This window comes from Mustela nivalis (assembly GCF_964662115.1).
Source record: "Mustela nivalis genome assembly, chromosome: 17".
Taxonomy (NCBI): Eukaryota; Metazoa; Chordata; class Mammalia; order Carnivora; family Mustelidae; genus Mustela; species Mustela nivalis.
The window spans coordinates 10,189,275-10,208,474 of record NC_139036.1 but is presented as its reverse complement, the minus strand read 5'-3'; the positions used below and the strand labels follow the sequence as shown (position 1 = coordinate 10,208,474).

General features: G+C 48.0%; 2 long non-coding RNA genes across 2 annotated transcripts; one reads left to right on the top strand and one right to left on the bottom strand.

The window, feature by feature from the left end:
- The first annotated feature begins 8,699 nt into the window (after positions 1 to 8,699).
- Positions 8,700 to 9,812, top strand: LOC309851055. Its single transcript, XR_014304605.1, has 2 exons — positions 8,700 to 9,009; positions 9,234 to 9,812. It is a non-coding gene; the product is annotated as an uncharacterized lncRNA (long non-coding RNA).
- Positions 9,813 to 9,934: 122 nt separating this feature from the next.
- On the bottom strand, positions 9,935 to 18,995 carry LOC309851061. Its single transcript, XR_014304613.1, has 2 exons — positions 18,630 to 18,995; positions 9,935 to 10,346 (listed from the first exon to the last, which is right to left on the bottom strand). It is a non-coding gene; the product is annotated as an uncharacterized lncRNA (long non-coding RNA).
- Between the last annotated feature and the right edge of the window lie 205 nt (positions 18,996 to 19,200).

Below are 19,200 nucleotides of genomic sequence, written 5' to 3'. Positions count from 1 at the left end.
GCAGAGAGCAGGATGCCAGGCTCGATCCCAGGACCCTGGGATCATGACCTGAGCTTAAGTCAGACACTTAACTGACTGAGCCACTGAGGTGTCCCCTGTTTTTTTTCTTTCCTTCCCTTTCCTTTCTTTTCCTTTTCTCTTTTTTTAAAGTAGACTCCACGCCCAGTGGAGCCTAATGCAGGGCTTGAACTTACAACCCTGAGACTTGAACTAAGACCAAGAGTCAGATGCTTAATCAACCAACTAAGCCACCCAGACACTCCTCCCATTTGTTTAAAAAATTAAAAAAAAAGATTTTATTTATATATCTGATGCACATAGAGAGAGTGCAAGAGAGCACTAGGGGTGGTGGGGGGCAGCCCCAGAGGGAGAAGGATAAGCAGGCTCCCCACTGAGCAAGGAGCCTGATGCGGGATTCGATCCCAGTACCCCAGGATCACGCTCTGAACTGAAGGCAGACATTCAACCAACTGAGCCACGCAAGCAAGCGTCCCTCACATTTCATTCATTCATTTTACGTCACACTTAAAAACAACGTCAGCATCTTGGAAATCAGGGTATGTTGTCTAATGGCAGGTTCTTCTCTTTCTTAGAGGGTTATAAAATAATGATGCATCTTAGGCTTGTGGAGACATGGTAGCTGCTCCTCTCCAGGAGCTTATAGGGTTTCCTTTGGGTACGAGCTGGGGGGAGAGAGAGCGCGTGTGTGCGCAAGAGCCAGTGCCGACCTGTCGCACACATTACCATAAGTGTTAAGTGCTAAATGTGAGGGTGTGCTGTGAGCAAGGGAAGTAGGGCTTGGTCCTAATTGGGAGCCCCGCAGGGTTTTCTCTGAGACGGGAGAATCCGGAATAAATCTTGAAGGGTAAGTGGCATTTTAATAGGCAGAGAGAAGGTGGAAAGGCGCTTGACTCTTAGGGAACGGTGCAAAGGCAGGCAAGATTTGAAGAGTTTGCAGGGCTCACCGGAAGGAAGGGTGTGGCTGCAGTGGGACTGGCCACTGAACAGGGGTCGGGGGTGCGCAGGGCTGCTGTTAGCATTCTGAAATACTTCCAAGTCACCAAGGGCATGCCTGACCTTGGGTTGCCCCTCCATCCAGTAGGAGCCCAATCATCTCTCCAGCCCAGCTACTGACGGGTTAATGCAGGCTCAGCCCAGAGCCTCTGGTGTCCTTTCAAAGGGTGGTTGGTGCCTAGTCCTGCTTGACGTTAGGGACTGCAAATACCACCCTAGCCAGGAGGGGAGCCGCTCTGGGGGCTGATGAAGCAGGAAAAGATTATCTAGAGCCAGATCAGAGAATGATGGACAGGAGATGTGGGCCAGGACAGAGGTCACCATACCGTTGACACTGTGTACCTCCACATTCGGATACATGCAAACAGTCATCACCGCTCTCCCATGTTAAATCTAAAACAGATGTAAAAAATGGAAGATAAAAAAATAAGATAAAAACAATTGGAGGGGTGCCTTGGTGGCTCAGTGGGTTAAAGCCTCTGCCTTCGGCTCGGGTCATGATCCCAGGGTCCTGGGATCGAGTCCCGCATCGGGCTCTCTGCTCAGTGGGGAGCCTGCTTCCTCCTTTCTCTCTGCCTGCCTCTCTGTCTACCTGTGATCTCTGTCAAATAAATAAATAAAAATCTTAAAAAAAAAAAAAAAACAACTGGAAAGCAAAGCTAGAACATCTTCTGACCACACCATAGTGCCTCATCTCGGACCCCTCCTTGGGTGAGCGCACCCCACTTGCCAGGTGCTTGCTGTCTAGACAGTGGAGGAGCGGGGACTGGACGGTGAATGTACCCTTTTATTATAAGGAGGCAGCAAATGGCCATAAAAGACATGACCAAGAAGTAGGTCTGAAAACACTGAAAGCATTTTGAAAGGTTGCTACAATGCCGTGTCCCGTATCCATTTGTAAACTACTATGCGGTCTTTTTCCTGGTCCCGTATAGGTACTCTTCTCCCTAAGGTGGTGGAGTTTTGGATGTGGTGAGAAGCAGCAGGGAAGCCAGAGGGAGGGGACCTGGGTTTTGGGAGCCCCATGGAAGAGCAGACAGGAGGTGGGAGCCCAGCCTCTCGAGAAATGAGAGGGGACCTTGGCCGGGCTGGAGCAGAGCATGTGGGCAACTCTAGGGCCTGAGCAGAATCTGGCTTGCTGGGGCACCTACATGGGCTCTGAGTGGACATCAGTGGCCTGTGATATCTCTCTGTTCCATCCAAAAGCTTTGGGAAGGGGGCAAAGACCACAGTTGCCCAGAATAGTTGGCCATCATCGTCTCTTCCCCACATTCACATGAGGGGAAGTGGACACCTGCTACAGGAGGTGGAAAAGAGTCAGAGTTACTGGGTTCAGGACAAGGAGACAGAGCCAGACCCCTCATCACCCCCCAATTCAGACATTCTTTGGACCCAAGAGAAGAGCTCCCCTGTGGAGGGACACAGTCAGCTAGCAAGACAAGCACAGATGGCCTCTAGGTTGATCTAAGTGAATAATGAGACCACAGACTTTCATGGAGGGCTGGAGTGTGCCCACTTCAGCTCATGTGCCCACGAGCTGCTGACACTGAATGAACGTTCTTATAAATGGTGGCCACTGTGCTAACCACTTCACCACCACCATTTACTCCTTAGGCTGACTCTTGACTTCAAGGGACCGGTTCTGTTTTTATCCCCACCTTAGCAACAAAGAAGTCAAGGTATCAAGAAAAGACATGACTAGCTTGGGTCACATGGGGAAGAAGTCACCTTGCTGGGCTTTGGACGGGGGTGGAGGGGTGGCGTAGAATTGAAGGCCCTGTGCTCCGAACCACAATGTTCAACTGGCCCAGATTGGTAGAGCATTGCCACACATCCCACAGCCTCAAACCCCATTAATAAACTCCACCCCACACAGAGTCTCATCAACACTTATGCAACTCGGACCAAAGGTCTCCCTCCAGGCTTCTGGGGAAGACATCATAGATCGAGAAACTGACATGGTTGTGGTTTTTCTTCCTTTGGACATGTTTGCTTTAACTATGTAAGAAAAAAAAAGGTCTGAGATTACAGCTCTTATTACCACGCTTTTTCAGGGCTGAGATCATATATACATTGGGTATGTCATCGCATGGGATATGAGAAGATATATACATTATATGCAGATGGGAGCCTCTGGGGCCCCATCTTCCATGATGCTGATTCAAAGAAACAGGGAACACTTGCTTCTCTCCCCCCTGAATAAAGGCAGCTCACAAGTAATTCTGATGTTTAGTCCTTTAAGAAACCACCTAAGGTGGGAATGGGGGAGAGAAATACATTCTTTTTTTTTTTTAAAGATTTTATTTATTTATTCATCAGACAGAGATCACAAGTACGCAGAGAGGCAGGCAGAGGGAGAGGGCGAAGCAGACTTCCCGCTGAGCAGAGAGCCTGATGTGGGGCTCGATCTGAGGACCCTGGGATCATGACCTGAGCTGAAGGCAGAGGCTTTAACCCACTGAGCCACCCAGGTGCCCCAGGAAATACATTCTAAATGCACAACAAATCACTTAAAAAAAAAAAAAATCTCTTCTCTCATTGAAGTGTTCTCAGTATTTCCCACATTACTGGTCTCCAGACCTACTGCAGACCTCCAGCCTTCCCATTCTCGACTCTTCCACGCACACCCTGTTTAAAGGCTCTGCCCATCCGCCGCTTGTCTCCAAGTAACCCCTCCACTTCATATCATCACCCAAGTACATGGTGGCTTAGCCAGAAACAGAAAGCCGGTGACCGCTGCTCCAGTTATGCTTCTCTCGTTGCTCGTTCTGTCCACGTTCTCTGTTACCAAGGCACAGGGACAAGCCGGCAAAGACAGAAGTCTCTTGACGGGAAGACAAGGCAGAAAGAGTGCAGAAAACCCTCCCCAGTGGAAATTTTGTCCTTGATGCATAAATAAAGATGTATGAATAAAAGGGACGCTTCACTGTTTGGAAGGCTGGGCCTCCTGCTTCTCTGGCTGGTCTGGTGGTTTCAGGGTCCTGGGTCAGGCCTGATCGGATGGGGATAGGAAGGACCATGTTCAGGAGAAATGCACACATGGCCAAGGTTGCACTCTCGGAAGACTGAACTCTTCATCCTTTTCTCAGAGAAATTATGGTCTAGGCTTCTGCGCTACTGCACCCAGCTGCCGGAGGAACCTGACTCCTTGGCTGCGGGGGCTTTATTCTCGAGCTTTGGGGAATCCTAACCCCCAGTCGTTTCCACTCCTGGTAGGACATGGCCATAATTCGCCATCTTGGAAATGTCTCCTCCCATTTGACTGGCTCAACAATGGCCTAGAAGCTAGCTAGCCTGGGAAATCCTCACGGGCACTTTGTCCCAACAATCCCAGGCCATTTATTTCCACTTGCTTCATTTACACTAAATCTCCCTCCTCCTCTACCGACTGGATTTCACCAGGCCACAGACTTTCTGGTTCATTCGCACGGAGTCTTCTTGTGGCTTATTTTGTGGAACACAAGACTGGATGCAAAAATCTCCACCCTTCGAAGGATCTGACATTAGAGGCAACCCAGCTGGGATTCCAGAATGGAAAAAAAAAAAAAAAAAAAAAGGAAAGAAAGAAATAGAACATAACAAAGTGGCAAAGTGAGACAAAGTCCAGGCGCTCCATAAATCTTCAGTTCCGTTCATTGTTCATTTCTAAGGACCGAAGTGTCCTAATTTATATAATCTTTTCCCTCAAGGACTTTTCATCAGATAAACCGGATTCTTCCACCCAGAACTTGTGAATTAAGCCGGTTACCGGAAACCTCCAGCCCCACCCTAAAATCCTCTTCCTCTTCTCTGCGCTTCGGGCTGCTGCCAGCAGGTGGCGCCAGCCCGCCTGTTTTCTCCTCCATGCCCTTTAGGGTGTTGGAGTGGGGTGGGGGTGGGGTCGGGGTTGGGGGGAGGAGAGGCCCAATGGCAGAACTGCTGAGCTGGGGCCAAGATTGCTTCTGGCATCTGGAATGCATTAACAACAGCCCACAAATCTGAATCTCATCTCCTTGGAAGAGAGTGAAGGGGAGAGAGAGAGAGAGAGAGAGAGAGAGGAAGGAGGGAGCTTGAAATACTAGGGAGGGGAGGAGGGCAGAAAAGATGCCCCCCAGCTCAGGCATCATTACCTGGAAAGGTGTGCCTCTGCCCTTAGCTAGGCCAGTGCAGCCCCCAGCAGCCCCCAGCATGCCCGCGGTGGTGGGGGAGGGGACGCCCCCCCCCCCCCCAGGCCTGGAGGAAGGAAGCGGTGAACTAGAAAGCTGCAAACAAAGGATGGCATGACTGGGTCCCCAGAACTCTGCCTGCCAGTCCTTCTTTTCCTGGCATCCCTGTCCCTTCCAGGCGGGGACAAAGAGGGAAGGGGTGGAGGCCTGCCACCTTCCTCCTCTGCATGTGATTTTGTCAGTTCACGGAATGACATACCCTTGCTTCTGTGGGTGACTCATGGGTAAGGGTGACTGGGTCCAATTCCAGAAAAGATCTGTGTTTTATGATTCCTACCCTGGATTTCATCCTTATTTTATTTTTTTCTGGGCCTTCATGATGATAGATTTGACTATTCAGTGCCTTGTAGGCTGCAAACGGCAAATGAGGTCTGACACCCCTCTGGGTGGGGAAGGAGGTCGGAGAGAGATGAGGGTTGGGGACGGGCCACCTTCTGCACACCTTCTGGGGGGCCATGCCTCAAGCGGTGAGGGTTCCTGGGTTTGGGGAGGGAGGTCTGGTTCTCTTTCTTCCTCCTGCAGCAGGAAATACCTTCATAGATATAAGATGGAGAGGAAGGGGGCAGTCTGTGTGTAGCTCTGCCCAGTGAGGGGTTTACACCTGTTCTCAGGTGGGTGGCCCCCCAAATCCCATCAGTTTCCCACCCCTCCACCTAAATCCTATTGTTTTCACCTCAAGCTTGCTACTGGCCACCTCTCTGTGGATAACTTCATCTTTCTGTTACTGTTCCTGGAAGCTCTTTGGTAGGATTGTGTGGGAAGGAAGGGTGCAGGGCTGTGAGGCCGAACCACCAGGCCAGGCTAAGCTGACTTTTTGTAAGGCCCTCTTTTCTGTCCTACTTTCCCCGGGAGACTCCCCGAGCAAGGGTTATTAGTAGCAGATCATAAGGCTTCCAGTTGGAGGCATGCTGCAGCCGGTTCCACACGTATGGTGTTCCTGAACTCTCTCCCCAGAGACACATTAGATGAAATAGAAATTGTCAATAGTTTGCCAGGTCAGCTCAAGACTGGGAGGTGGGCATCGTGGATGTGGAACTAAATAATCTGCAAGTGGTCGGAATGAACTCCAAGAGGAATAAAGGACAGAAGAAGAGGATCTAGTGATCATAGTGAATCCCAAGTTGGAATGGGTCAATGGGGTGGGGCAGTGATGGTTGAGTAGGGACAGACTCTGGGAAAACCCTGACAGAAATTCATCAGTTCTATCCTGCACTTTCCTACTATTTCAGTTATAGGAAGAAAGTCTTGGTTAAGAAATTTAGAGGAATTACATACTCTAGGTTAAACAAGTTAGAAGTTCCAAAAGGGCACAATGTGGGTCCTTTACATCTTCTCTCATGAGGCTTAACAATGAATAATTGCACGTATCCTCGAGAGCTTGCAAGATATTTTCACGCACGATAATTTCCAACAGCTTCTCATGGTTGCAATGAATGAATTGTAGAATGAAACACAATTCTGCGAGTTCAAAGAGGTCAAATAATGAAGAGTCTACCTTAATAGCAGTCACACATTATCCGGCATGGACCATCAGACCTTCCATGGCTGTGTGCCCCTCACTTACCCTTTACCTTTTCTTTTCACTTAGCACACCTCTCCTTGGCTTATGGGACCTTTCTTTCTTGCTGAGGAGGCCAGATGAGGTATAACGTGGCATCAAGTGATGATAAGGTTTGAGCCCTGGCTCAACCTGATGCTACGGCCTTCTGTGATCTTGACCACGTCACTCTCATTCTTTGTGCTGCAGTTTTGTGATCCATGCAGTGGAGATAGGGACAGAGCTCCCCCAGGACTACTGGGGCGTTAAGTGGGATTACGTGGGTGACAGAGTCTGGCAAAGTGTACTAGGGTGGGCCGATGGCATTCCGATGCACCGTAGGACGTTACACTTCCTACCCACTTGGGTCGTCGCCAACACAAATTGTTTAAAGCAAATGGTACCTGCTGGGTTGCGAGGTGGGACAATTCAAAAAATCAAAATAGAGGCCAAAAAGGCTTCTTTCTTAAAACTGAGGCCGTAGTCCAGGTGGGATCCCTGAACAAGATGGCAGCTCCAACCAGCAGAGGTTTTCCTCAGGGGGGGAGTTAACAGCCGTCAGTGCAAGGGAGCTCTGTGATGGTGTTAGTGTGGCTTCTGTGACGTCTTCAAGCACACGGGCGTTGGCAGAGATGGACCTCTCTTCATTGGAGGCAGACCCCACGCATGTCTGTGTCTCAGTGGAAATTATGACCCGACATATCCTCAGAGGGAGATCCCTTCATCCACTTGGAAAGGACTCAGCGATTTTTGAGGTGAAGAGACACAGAGTTATTCAGGAATCTCCTTGGGGGTATGAGTCATCACATTTCTAAGCTCATTTTGCCAGGGGAAACTGAGGCACAGATCCTCAAAGTGATTTGTCTGAGGTCGGACAGTCAGTTACAGCAGAAGCAACACTCAAACGCTCATTGGTTTGGAGTCCAAAACAAGGGGAGTGTGGTGACTGCCCTGTAGCCATCAACCCAGGGCTTCTCCACCTGGGAAGAGCAGGTCCCAGGGCGGGGTGGGCTCTTTAGAAGGCAGCTAAAGTACCACACCGTTGGGAGAGCCAGAGGCCATTTCCTGCTGGCTGAGACTGAAGGATCCTGACTCACACCCTGGGTTTCAAGACAGAGGAAAGACTGAGTTTGCCCTGGGGACGCAGTAAGTGTAGACTCTGGGAGCAGCTGGGCAGTCTGGGCAGCCCGTGACCATTCCTGGGCGGCCACCTTACTCCCCCGTGGTCTTCCTGAGCTTAATCAAGGAGAGGCACCAACATGAAAGGGGCTCTAGCAGACAAAGGGCATTACCCGGACGGCCAGAATCCTGGACTTAGAGAGCATGCTTTCTCTGTGAGCTGCAACAGCCTGACTTTGCAGGCTCATCCCTGCTTTCTTCCATTCCCTTATCTCTCTGGTGCCCACCATCTGGCCGCAGTCCCCTCCTGGCTGCCTCCTCTCCCTGCACCACCCACCTCACGCCAGCCCCAGCCTGCACCTCCCCTGCCCTCTCCCCACCTGGAGGGCTTGTTCTTCCATTTTTCCCCCGGGCTCTGGAACCAGTTTGTGAGGTCAAGTCCCATCCCTGCTGCTATGTGATTTAGGGGCAGGTTATTTAATTTCTCTGAGTTTTTTTTTTTTTTTTCCTTAATAGGAAAAATGGGGGTAATAATAGCACCAACCTCTTTGGGTCATCGGTTGGTGCTCAGTACTGCTAGCTATTATTTACGTTTTCGTATGTTACCCTAATCTGGCTCTTCTCTGGGGGTCCTGCTCTGTGGGAGAGGGAAGGGAGGTGACTGGGTCAGTCTTCACCCACATCTCTAGATTGATGAGGAAGTGGGGACACATGTACCTCTCAGGGTGACCAGCCACTCTTTGGGCATAATGGGGGGTGGGGAGACTTGAACTTCTATGTCAGAGTTTGCTGTGTGTTCACCAAACCCCATTGCCTTCTCCTCCCTGGCATGAACTAGACTACATTTCCCAGCTCCCCTTGTGGTTAGCTGGAACCATGTGACTTCATTTGGACCCATGGAATGAGGACAGCTTTGCTGCCATAATGCTCCTCCTTCCGGATCTTGTTCTTACCCCCAGCCTCTACCCCACTGAGTAGTCTTCAAGACTCCCTTTCACTCCCCCTCCGCTGGTAGAAGAATGAAGAGAATCCCAGGGCCCCAGAGGAGGGAATATAGTAGCTCCAGCTGGTCTTAAGGGTTAACTTGCTTCAAGGTAACACACTTCTTGCTTGCTGACTTAAAGCCCTTGAAAGGTAAGAACTAACTAACTTTCTTTGAGGTTTGCAGACCACTGGCCTTGGAGAATGAAGGACCAGAATGTCCTCAAGCCACCAAGGGCAGCAAGTCTGTTTGAAGCCCCCTTAGCTTTCCGATTAGCCTAGCAATCTTTTACCTAAATGTTTTTCTTTTTTAAGGTCATACAAATGACTTTAGTGACCTCCCTTTATGTATCTGAAGAATTTGCTCTGCTTTGCAGGAAGAATAGAGTACTTTTGCACAAACTCCTGGGTGCCAAGGAACCAGACCTTCTCGCAACCCCCTCTCTGGGCACCGAGAAACTAGAACTTCTTGTACACCCTTGAGCACCGAGATAATTCTGTAGCTCGCATCATCGACTCTGCATGGACTCAAGAAATGTCATCACTGCCTTCCCTTAACTGATGAAAGCTTTTTAAAAAAATCTCTGGGGCAGGCAGAAGCCTTGGAGTTGGCCTTTGGACAAGAGTCTGCCTTCTCCCCAGGTGGCCAGCTACCTGAATCACACTCACATTCCTTCCAGTCGAAACTTGTCTCTAGAGTATTGGCCCTTTGAGCCATGGGGCAGATGAACTCGGGCTTTGGTGACAAGAAGAGGCCCGAGATGGAAGGATCCTGAATTCTCGGGTGAACCCAAGGAACAGAGCTCCCTTGACCATGCAATGGGGGACCATGACATGAGCAAGGACCAAACTTTGTGCCAAGCCAGTGAAATTGTGGGATATCTGTTATAATGTCAGACTTTACTAAGTCAACCTACATTCAAATTTATTGTTTAGAAATATTAACCTAAAAAATTTTCTATCTTTTGGCGTATTTGCTTAATATATATAAAATATATATATTCTATCTTTTGGTGCACCTGCTTAATATATATAATATATTGGTACAGTATATCTTTCTATAATTTGATGCTCAACCTTTTTTTTTTTTTAAGAATTATTTATTTATTTGACACAGAGAAAGAGAGAGAGAGATAGAGATCACAAGTAGGCAGAGAGGCAGGCAGAGAGAGAGGGGGAAGCAGGCTCCCCGCTGAGTGGAGAGCCCGATGAGGGGCTTGATCCCAGGACCCTGAGACCATGACCTGAGCTGAAGGCAGAGGTTTAACCCACTGAGCCATCCAGTAAAGTCATTTGCTCAAACTTTTAAATGATAGCTGATCGAAAACATTTAAAAACCAGCGCTTTAGCCTATCGGGACTAGGTCTCTTTCTCATTTGGGGCCAGTGCCCACCAGACTGGATCCCTTTGCCCCTTCTGGCACCTTCCAGATCAAACTGTTCTGTTTTCTTTCCTTGTCCTGCTGTCTGTCATCCTGGAAGAGGTCAGTACTGAAAAAACAAAAACAAAAACAAAAACATAAACAAGAAACCCTGCAAAAAACCAAAACAACAAAAAACAAATTTGACATGGGCTTTATTTTGAAAAAGAGAGAGCAAAGAAGAAAAAGCAGTTCTGCACTAGGAATTAGAGGATGGGTGTTTTATTCCCTGTGTTATTCCCAATAGCTCACTTGGTCACAAAGATTAGGGCATGTCGTCTCTGGGTCTCTGAGCTCTTATTTGCAGAATGAGGTCGCCAGACTGGATAATTTTGGAAGCACATCTCGGCTCTCACATTTGATGGGCATTGTACTCTGTTGTTTTATGTGGGCGTGTGCTTAATTTTGGAGTAAGCTTTAAAGGATGGCTTTGGAAATATTGTGATTGTATCTTTACGCCTGTCCCTTCCTGCTCACCCAGAGGGAAGGAGCTCTGCTGCTTTCTGGGGATTTACGTGTGGATGGCACTTCCAGGATGGGTTTGGAGACTGCTTGTTTTTGACTGTTGAGAGGAACCCACAGGCTCCGTGGAATGACTCTTTTCCAGTTCCTGGTTCCTGTAAAGGAAATCCTAGCGTTTCTGAAGACCCCAACGCCCAAATAATTTGTTCCAAGGAAATGTTCTAAATTACAGATGTTTTTTCTCAGTGCTTTCCAATTGTCTCCGGGGCCAGAGCACTCCTAGCCCAGGGCGTGGAGCATGTGGTCATGTGGTGGTTGAGAGGAGAGCCAAGGCAAGAGCAGATGTCCCCAGGTTTAGGTTTTTAACTGTTGGGCATGGCCAGGGCCTCAAGGGCAAGTATTCCCTCTCTTGAACCTTCTTCTCCACACCCCACAGGAAAGAAATCCACACCTTCCTTCTACATTTTCACCAAGCTCGGGGGCTTAGGGGAACTCCCATTTTCAATCTTTGTCCTTAGCTTTGCAAGCAAGAGAGCTCCGTGTGTTGTAACCATTATACTAGTGTTCCTGGCATCGTTAAGTTCTGGAAATGGAGGTTTCATTGTACCTGAACATAGACAACACAACCTTTCTGAGTCAGTGTAAACTCAATCACGTCAGGAATTTTTTGGGTTTCTTTCTTTCTTTCTGAAGTTCAAATCTATGGTTTTCCCACCTCCATTGTCTTTCTGGAAAGGAGTCTGAGTGCCGTCATCCATTATCTAACACGGGCAGGGGGGCGGTGGGGAAAGGCGTCAGTCCTAGGGATGTTGAAATCTGCACCGGTACCCACTGACGTCCTATCTTCATCCCTATCCAGTTGCAAGTCATGCAGTACCTTGACCTGTGCTTGTTTTTGACAAAAAAAGATTTTGTCACTAAAGATGAAGAAACCAAGACGTCGAGGCATCGTCGAGGTGTCCTGGCTCTCACACCTCGGGCTGCTGGTCCTCAGTCCCCTGTCTGCTCCCGTAGAGGCATATGGCTGCTTCCCTGACCCCTAGGGTTTATAGGACTCTATGAGGAGCTCAGCTGTCTGGACACCCCATGCAGGAGTGATAACTCAACCCTCCTGGTGGCCACTCTCCCATTGGGGAATGGAAGTACTCTCACCGAAGGGGAGACTAGAAACTCTCTTTGGTATGGAGGAGAGAGGTGAGAGAGAAGATGGCCCCCTGCCCTCTTCCACAATATTAACTCCACAGCATGGGGTGGTGGGGAGTAAGAGCGCCCCCAGATGGGTTTGGAAATCCCACAGGAGAGAGCCCCCTTCCTGTGCTGGCCATCTGGGACCAAGGCAGGCAGCAAGCCCGCTTCTAAACCCTATTTGCTCCAAGGGGGATGTAGCTTTTGCCCTGAAAATCCATCCTCGATCAAGTTTTAACTTAAACACTCCTTTCCAATCCTCAAGAAAGGAGTTCTTTCCGAGCGCCTGTGATTTGCAGGGTTGGACAAGGAGAATCTCGAACTCGGGCTCATCTCCTCACGAGAAAAGCTTAAAAGATGAACTTTCAGTGACCACAAGTTGACCATATGCACAGTTTTTGTGATTTACTTCAACACTGAGTCGTGATGGAGGAGACCTGTTGGCCTAGTCTGCCAATCAAGTAGGATGGTGTGCGGACGTCCAATTCCTCATCATATGGACACCGAGGTCCTTTGAGAACACGATGAATCAAAAATAATCCTTAACCACGTATCTCCTTCCAAAGCATGGATTTTCAAGAAAAGACAGAAAAAAAAGTCTTTACAGTCTTTATGGCCCTTCCTTCCCCTCCCTTTTTCTCTCTTTCTGTCCCTATAGCTGACTCATATTCTGCACATTAGTGGTTTACACCAGAGTTTCTCAACTTCAGCCCTACTGACATTCTGGGCCAGATAATTCTTTGTTGTGGGGGACTGTCTTTGCTTTGTGAGGTGTCGGACAGCATCTTTGGCGTCTACACACAGACACTCGTAGCACCCCCCCACTTCCAGCCATAACAACCAAAAATATTTGTAGCTATTTCCAAATGTTCCCTTGATGTGTGTGTGTGTGTGTGTGTGTGTGAGGGAGGGAGGGGGGAAAAACTGGCCCCAGTTGAGAACTACTGTTTTAGACAAATTACAAGTGAAAATGTCAGTTGCTCCTATGCACTGATAGTACGGTGTCCAGCAGTATCATCTGATAAAGGAATTTACTAATATATTCAAATAAGAGTGTGCAATTTCATTCTAAGCCCAACATCTGTCATTATCCATAAGTCCTTCCCCACCCCCACCGGGATCCTGGAAATAGGGTGAACTGTTTTTGCTGCTCAAGTATAATTTAGAACGATGCCTCGACGTCTTGGTTTCTTCTTCATCTTTAGTGACAAAATCTTTTTTTTTTTTTCCCCTTTGGAAAATATGATTTTGCACTTGCTTTACAAAATTCAGTTGATTGATCTGTGAGTGATTTAATAGTTTCTTAACTGACACTTCCCCTAGAGATTTGGGTGGATCCGTCAGTGTTCCAGTGAAATTCGATTTTAAGACACAAATTGCCATAATTCCTGTTCATGGGTTTCTTTTTCTGGCAACGTATAGGAGATGAATGAATTTGCAGATTTCCTAGTCACAGTCCTACTCCGTTCTCAGTCCGTATTCCCACGGAGGCTGTGCTTGCTGTTAGTGATTATGATGTTCTTTCCTGATGTCGTCTGTGTTTCCATCACGCCATTCTGACTATGCTCTATGTCACTCCTTCCATCATCGTTTTTATTCCTTTATGCCACAGTGAATTTCTTTTAAACACTTGATCTGTTTTTGTGCCTTGGGGCTATGTTGTGAGACAGGAGGGACAACAACAACAATGAACAAAGAGACACACACCTTATAAGAAGTAACCTGCGGGGGGGTGGTAGGTTGGGGTACCAGGTGGTGGGTATTAGAGAGGGCATGGATTACATGGAGCACTGGGTGTGGTGAAAAAATAATGAATACTGCTATGCTGAAAATAAATAAAAAATAAATAAATAAAACTATGAAAGGCTCAAAAAAAAAAGTAACCTGCAAATAGGGGTGCCTGAGTGGCTCGGTGGTTAAGCTTCTGCCTTCTGTTCAGCATGATCTCAGGGTCCTGGGATCGAGCCCCACATCGGGCTCTCTGCTCGGCAGGGATCTGCTTCCCCTCTCTCTCCCTGCTTGTCTCTCTGCCTTATTTGTGATCTCTCTCTGTGTCAAATAAATAATTTATTTAGTCTTAAAAGTCTTTTAAAAAAAAGAAAAAGAAAAAAACCTGCAAATAACGAGAAGACGTTAGGCGAGCTGAACCACACCTTATCAAATGAAAATTAGCCAAGATGAAGAACCTAAGGCCGTCTGTGTAACTTATACACAGACTTTGGGTTTAGCCACTTGGGTTGTAACGACGAGTAGGAACATACCCTTCATTCTACCTTTTAAATGTGTGGGAGGTAGTGAATGATCAGTTCCATTACATTTTCCCCGGATAGCACCAGTAGCTTGACCGTCTTCTGGTTCCTAGAGGCTGGCCTGCAGGGGATCTCTGGTTTTCAATGCCCATTTTAGGAAATGCTGAGCGAGTGTAAAGTTACCAGGTACGAGAATGGTAGAGCTCAGGAGAGACAGTGCCTTATCCTTGTTACTTTAGATGCTGTGAGTTCCTTCTCCAGGCTAGACAGCAAGCTGTCTGCAGACAGGGGCTGGTCTTCTGATTCCTATGCATCTCTCCACTGTCTCCAGTGCAGGGCTCTGGCCTGACCCGTACAAAACTCTTGGCATGAGAGGGCGAGGCTGCATATTGCTGCAGCTTCCGCTCTGGATGCCTGTGTGACCAGAGGATCCCTTTCAGCAGAGGGTGAAGCCCGGTGTTGAAATGCAGACAGACAGGTCCACAATGCCCAAGCCCTGTGGGGTCTGAGCTGCACAAATCCATTCTTTTGACAAAGACTGGTGCTCTCAGGCAGACAGCTCAGCACGGGAAGCTGGCCCCCAGCATTGTCTGTGGCAGCCACCCAGCGGCAGTCCCCGGACCCCATGCCCTGCTCTCTGGTGTCTGGGAGGGCACAGGCTGTCCACCCCAGTCAGCTGCTGTCCTTTTTCCAGCTGATTCGCTTCTAAGCCAGAACCAGGCTTGGGTGGGGGTGGTCTGCTCCCTCCCAGAGAGGGCTTCCCTTCATCCCCTTTGTGGTCTGATCACATTGCCACACCCATTTCTCTCTTGGAAGTTGAGAGTCCATTTGTTGGGGGCTCCAACATTGTTGTTCCTCTGAATGACCCCCAAGATGACCCCTACAGAGGGGGCAGGATCATGCCTGATGGTTTCCCATCTTTACCACAGGTGAATCTGAGGACACAGGTGTGTGAAGAGTGGAGGTTAGGTTCATTTAAGAACAGTTTTGTATTCTGGAATGGGATGTTTGAAACATCTTTCAGAAGGGTGTATAAAGCGTTGGTTAGGAGGATGGTTTAGTAGTGGTTCTGGGAGGAGGAGCTGTTGGGACATCTGGGTGGCGTTGTTATTGCTGTTATGGTTCTTTTTTGATGCTGCCATTTATTGCGGGCTTACAGTTGTCAGACACGGTGGGGTGCCTGGGTGGCTCCGTTGGTTAAGTGTCTGACATGGGATTTCGGCTCAGGTCATGATCTCAGGGTTGTGAGACTGAGCCCCGCTTTGGGCTCCACACTCAGTGCAGAGCCTGCTTGGGATTCTCTCCCCCTCTCCCTCTGCCCCTTCCCCAGTTTTTCTCTAAATTAAATAAATAAATAAAATCTCAGGAAAACCCAATTAAACAATTGCCAGACATGGCATGTATGGTCTCCTTTATTCCCCATCATCCTTCTGTCATCCCCATTTGACAGCTGAGGAAACCGAGACTCAGGGGGTTGGCTTGCCCAGTGTCGTGCGCTGTTAACTGGAGACGCCAGACAACACTCCTGGCTTTTGAAATTTTGGTAAGACTCTGAAGTCATGGTCTTGCAAGATCAAGGGTGGAAAACCAAGGGTGCCTTCACTGGCTTCCAACGACTGTTCTGCTCTAACACATGTTTCTGGATGTCAAAATCTCCAAAAGTCCCTTCGGTGAGGCCACATCCTAAGAAACATGTGAACTGAGATCTCTCTGTGCCTCTTCCCTTCCCTAGTCTTCCTGAGGCTTCCTCCGTCCCCCGGAGGGAACCAGTGTCTTTGTGTACTTTACTGTTGGGTCTGCTTTCATCAGAAATCTCCTTGGATCATTTGCTTACACTAAAGAATATGGGAATGATAGCAGCTTAAAGTATTTCTTTTCCAAATGATGATGGAACAGCAGGCATCAGCCAGCAAATCCTCGCAGAAGTATAAAGGTCCTAATATCATTCCAGTCCTCAAAGTCTGTTTCCCCCAAACTGTTCCATCTCACTCCTCTCCCCCAATTAGGCATATGAGGAAATCAAGGTTCAGAGAGTGGCCTTGACCCTGACGGTCAGTAGTTTGTAGGCCTGGACCAGAATTCAGGACTCTGGATCCTCCGTTGGGAAATCACATGGAGGAATGAGTAACTTGAAGCCTCACCCACCCTGGAATGTTCAGATTCCGGGCACAGGGTGATACGAGGGGCTCGGAACATTCCAGAGGAAACGAATGCAAGATGAGCAGAGAGACAAAGACCCGTTAACACCAGGCTCACGCAGTCCATGGTGAGGGTGGCCGGAAACATCCCAGGGGTGGTGGCCGCCCAGGTCAAAGGACACCAACAGGAAATGCTGACTCCCAGGGCCCCTGGGCTGGGAGGAAGTGTTGGCTCAGCCTCCAGGCTGCGGGGCTGTGAGGTCTCTAGGCTTTGAGAGTCAGCCCAAGGTGACTCAGACTTCCTGAGAAGCCTCTTATCTCAGCCAGCACAGACATCTGTGCTTTCCCTCGCTGGAGATGTCACCCATCCACAGCCACTCCCTCCCCCCAACCAGATCAATGGCCCTTCACTGCTCTATAGGGAGGGTCTTATGAAAGGCTCCGTGACAAATGCTCTGTGATTGTCTCTCTAGGATTTCTGTCTGTTGCCATTCCCTGTCCTCCTCCTTCTGCCCAGAGGCTCCTGAAAGTCCAGGAAGAATCGACTCATTGTTCCCATGAGCTTTTTGACTACAGGAGAAGCAGAGACATCATTCTAGCAACGATTTTTTCCAAACTAAATCGGGACAAGATGCCTGGATGGAGAGAGTGTCCTGGTTGGTGGCACATGAAGACCACATGCTTTAAGTTGGCCTTATGAATGGGTTTTCTGGGTAGGGTTTGAACACAGGGATGCCATGTAGGGTGGGTGTGAGTCACAGTCAAGCTCTCTCCAACCTGATCACCAATAAGATACCCAGCTAGAAGATGCACATGTCCTCAAAGACCATCTTGAAGGGGCTAGAAAGGGGGATGACAAACTTGTCGCTCTTCTTGCTGATGGTGGTGGAGACCATGGAGCTTTACTACATGAGACACTACTATAAGGTCATTAGACGGTTTTAAAGTTCTCAGCAAATACATACCCTGATGGCCATTCCTTTTAATTTGATCTTTAGTCTTAGAGCTGGTAAGGATCTCCGAGACCCTTTCATTTTGGAACTGAAGAAATAGAGTCTCAGAAGAGTTAAAAGATTGACACAAACCCTTACAATATTAGAAATGTTCAGACATAAACAGAAGCTTCCCGACTCCCAGTTCAGTGACATGATCCTAGCCAGACCAGGTTAGTTCCAGAATCCAGATCCTCTGATTTAAAAATAACCCTCTTATACGAATGGACAACAGGCACAGGAAATGCAAATCATCAGTGAAATGCAAATCAAAACCACCATGAGAGATCACCTCATACCTCTAAGGATGGCTATTATCAAAAAGAACAAGAGACGAATGTTGGCGAGGATGTGGGGAAAAAAGATTCCTTGTGCACTGTAGGGTGGAATGTAAGCTGGTACAGCCACTATGGAAACCAGTGTGGAGGTTCCTCAAAAAGTAAAAAATGAAACTACCATAAGATCCAGCAATCCCACAGGTATATCCCACAGGGTATATACCTGAAGGAAATACACACTAACTCAGAAAGAGATCTGCACGCCCATGTTCATTGCAGCATTGTTTACAATAACCAAGATATGGAAACAGCCTAAGTGTCCATCAATGGATGAATGGATAAAGAAGTTGTGATATATATATACATATATATGTATATATATATATGCATATATGTTTATCTCCATACACACACACACACACACACACACACATTTCTGTTGTATGGAATATTATTCAGCCTGGAAAAAGAATGAACTATTATTCAGCCAGGAAAAGAAAGGAATCCTGCCACTTGTGACAACACTATAGGACATTTAGGACATGATGCTAAGTGAAATAAGGCAGACATAGATAAATACTGAATGATCTCCTATGTGGAATCCGAAAAAAAAAAAAAATGAACTATTGAATACAGATTGGCAGTTGCCAGAGGCTGGGGGGTGGGGAATTGGAGAAGGGGCTAAAGGGGGTCAAGGGTACAAAGTTCCCGTTATATAATAATTAAGTCCTGGGGCTGTCATGACAGTATGGTGACTATAGCTACCAATAGTGTATTGTATATTCAAAAGCTGCTAAGAGAGTAGATCTTAAAAGTCCTCATCAAAAGAAAAAAATTTTATAACTATGTGAGGTGATTGGGTGTTACCAAGGTTTGTTGTGATCATTCCACAACATAATGTTTAATCATTATGTTGTACACCTAAAATGAATACAATGTTATGCATTAATTATATCTCAATAAAACTAGGCCCAACCCCCAGGCTTTTTAAAGAAATTCCAAAGACAAAGAACGACAAAAGCTAAGAAAAAGATCTTTGGGACACTCACCTCTGAGTTACCAGAAACCAGGAGGGAGGGTTAAAGGATGGACATGCAGTGTTCCAGCTTGCTTCCTGCAGCTCTGCTCACCCCGAGGGAGGTCTACCTGCCTCTAGAAACCCAGTTCTAGGAGTGCAGACACTCCCAGAGCCCAGTATCATCCTGGGTCCTTGGGAATCCCAGGCGGGGGAGGTGGCACTGCTGCCCTCCAGGAGCTCACGGTCTTGGTGTTGGAGATGGACAGTTGAACAGTTGCTTGGAGCTCAAGCAAGGACTATGACACGAGCTTTCATCGTATAAACAAAATTCTATTGAAACACAGGGCAGTGAGATAGGGGGAGACCTCATAGGTAGGGCATTGTGCCACTGGGTTCTGAAGCAGCAGTAGGGTCTCTGCTGCTAAAGATGGGTTGAGGATTCCAACAGCGTCATCTGGAGAGAGCATGGGATGCTTTCAGGGTTGCCACGAGTCCTGTTTGACTAGGGCGGTGTTCCTAATACTTGTTCCAGAGAACTGAGTCCTTAGAGATGAGCCACTGGAAAAGGGGCTGGTAGGTCATCTGTGTCATGGAGTCTTGCT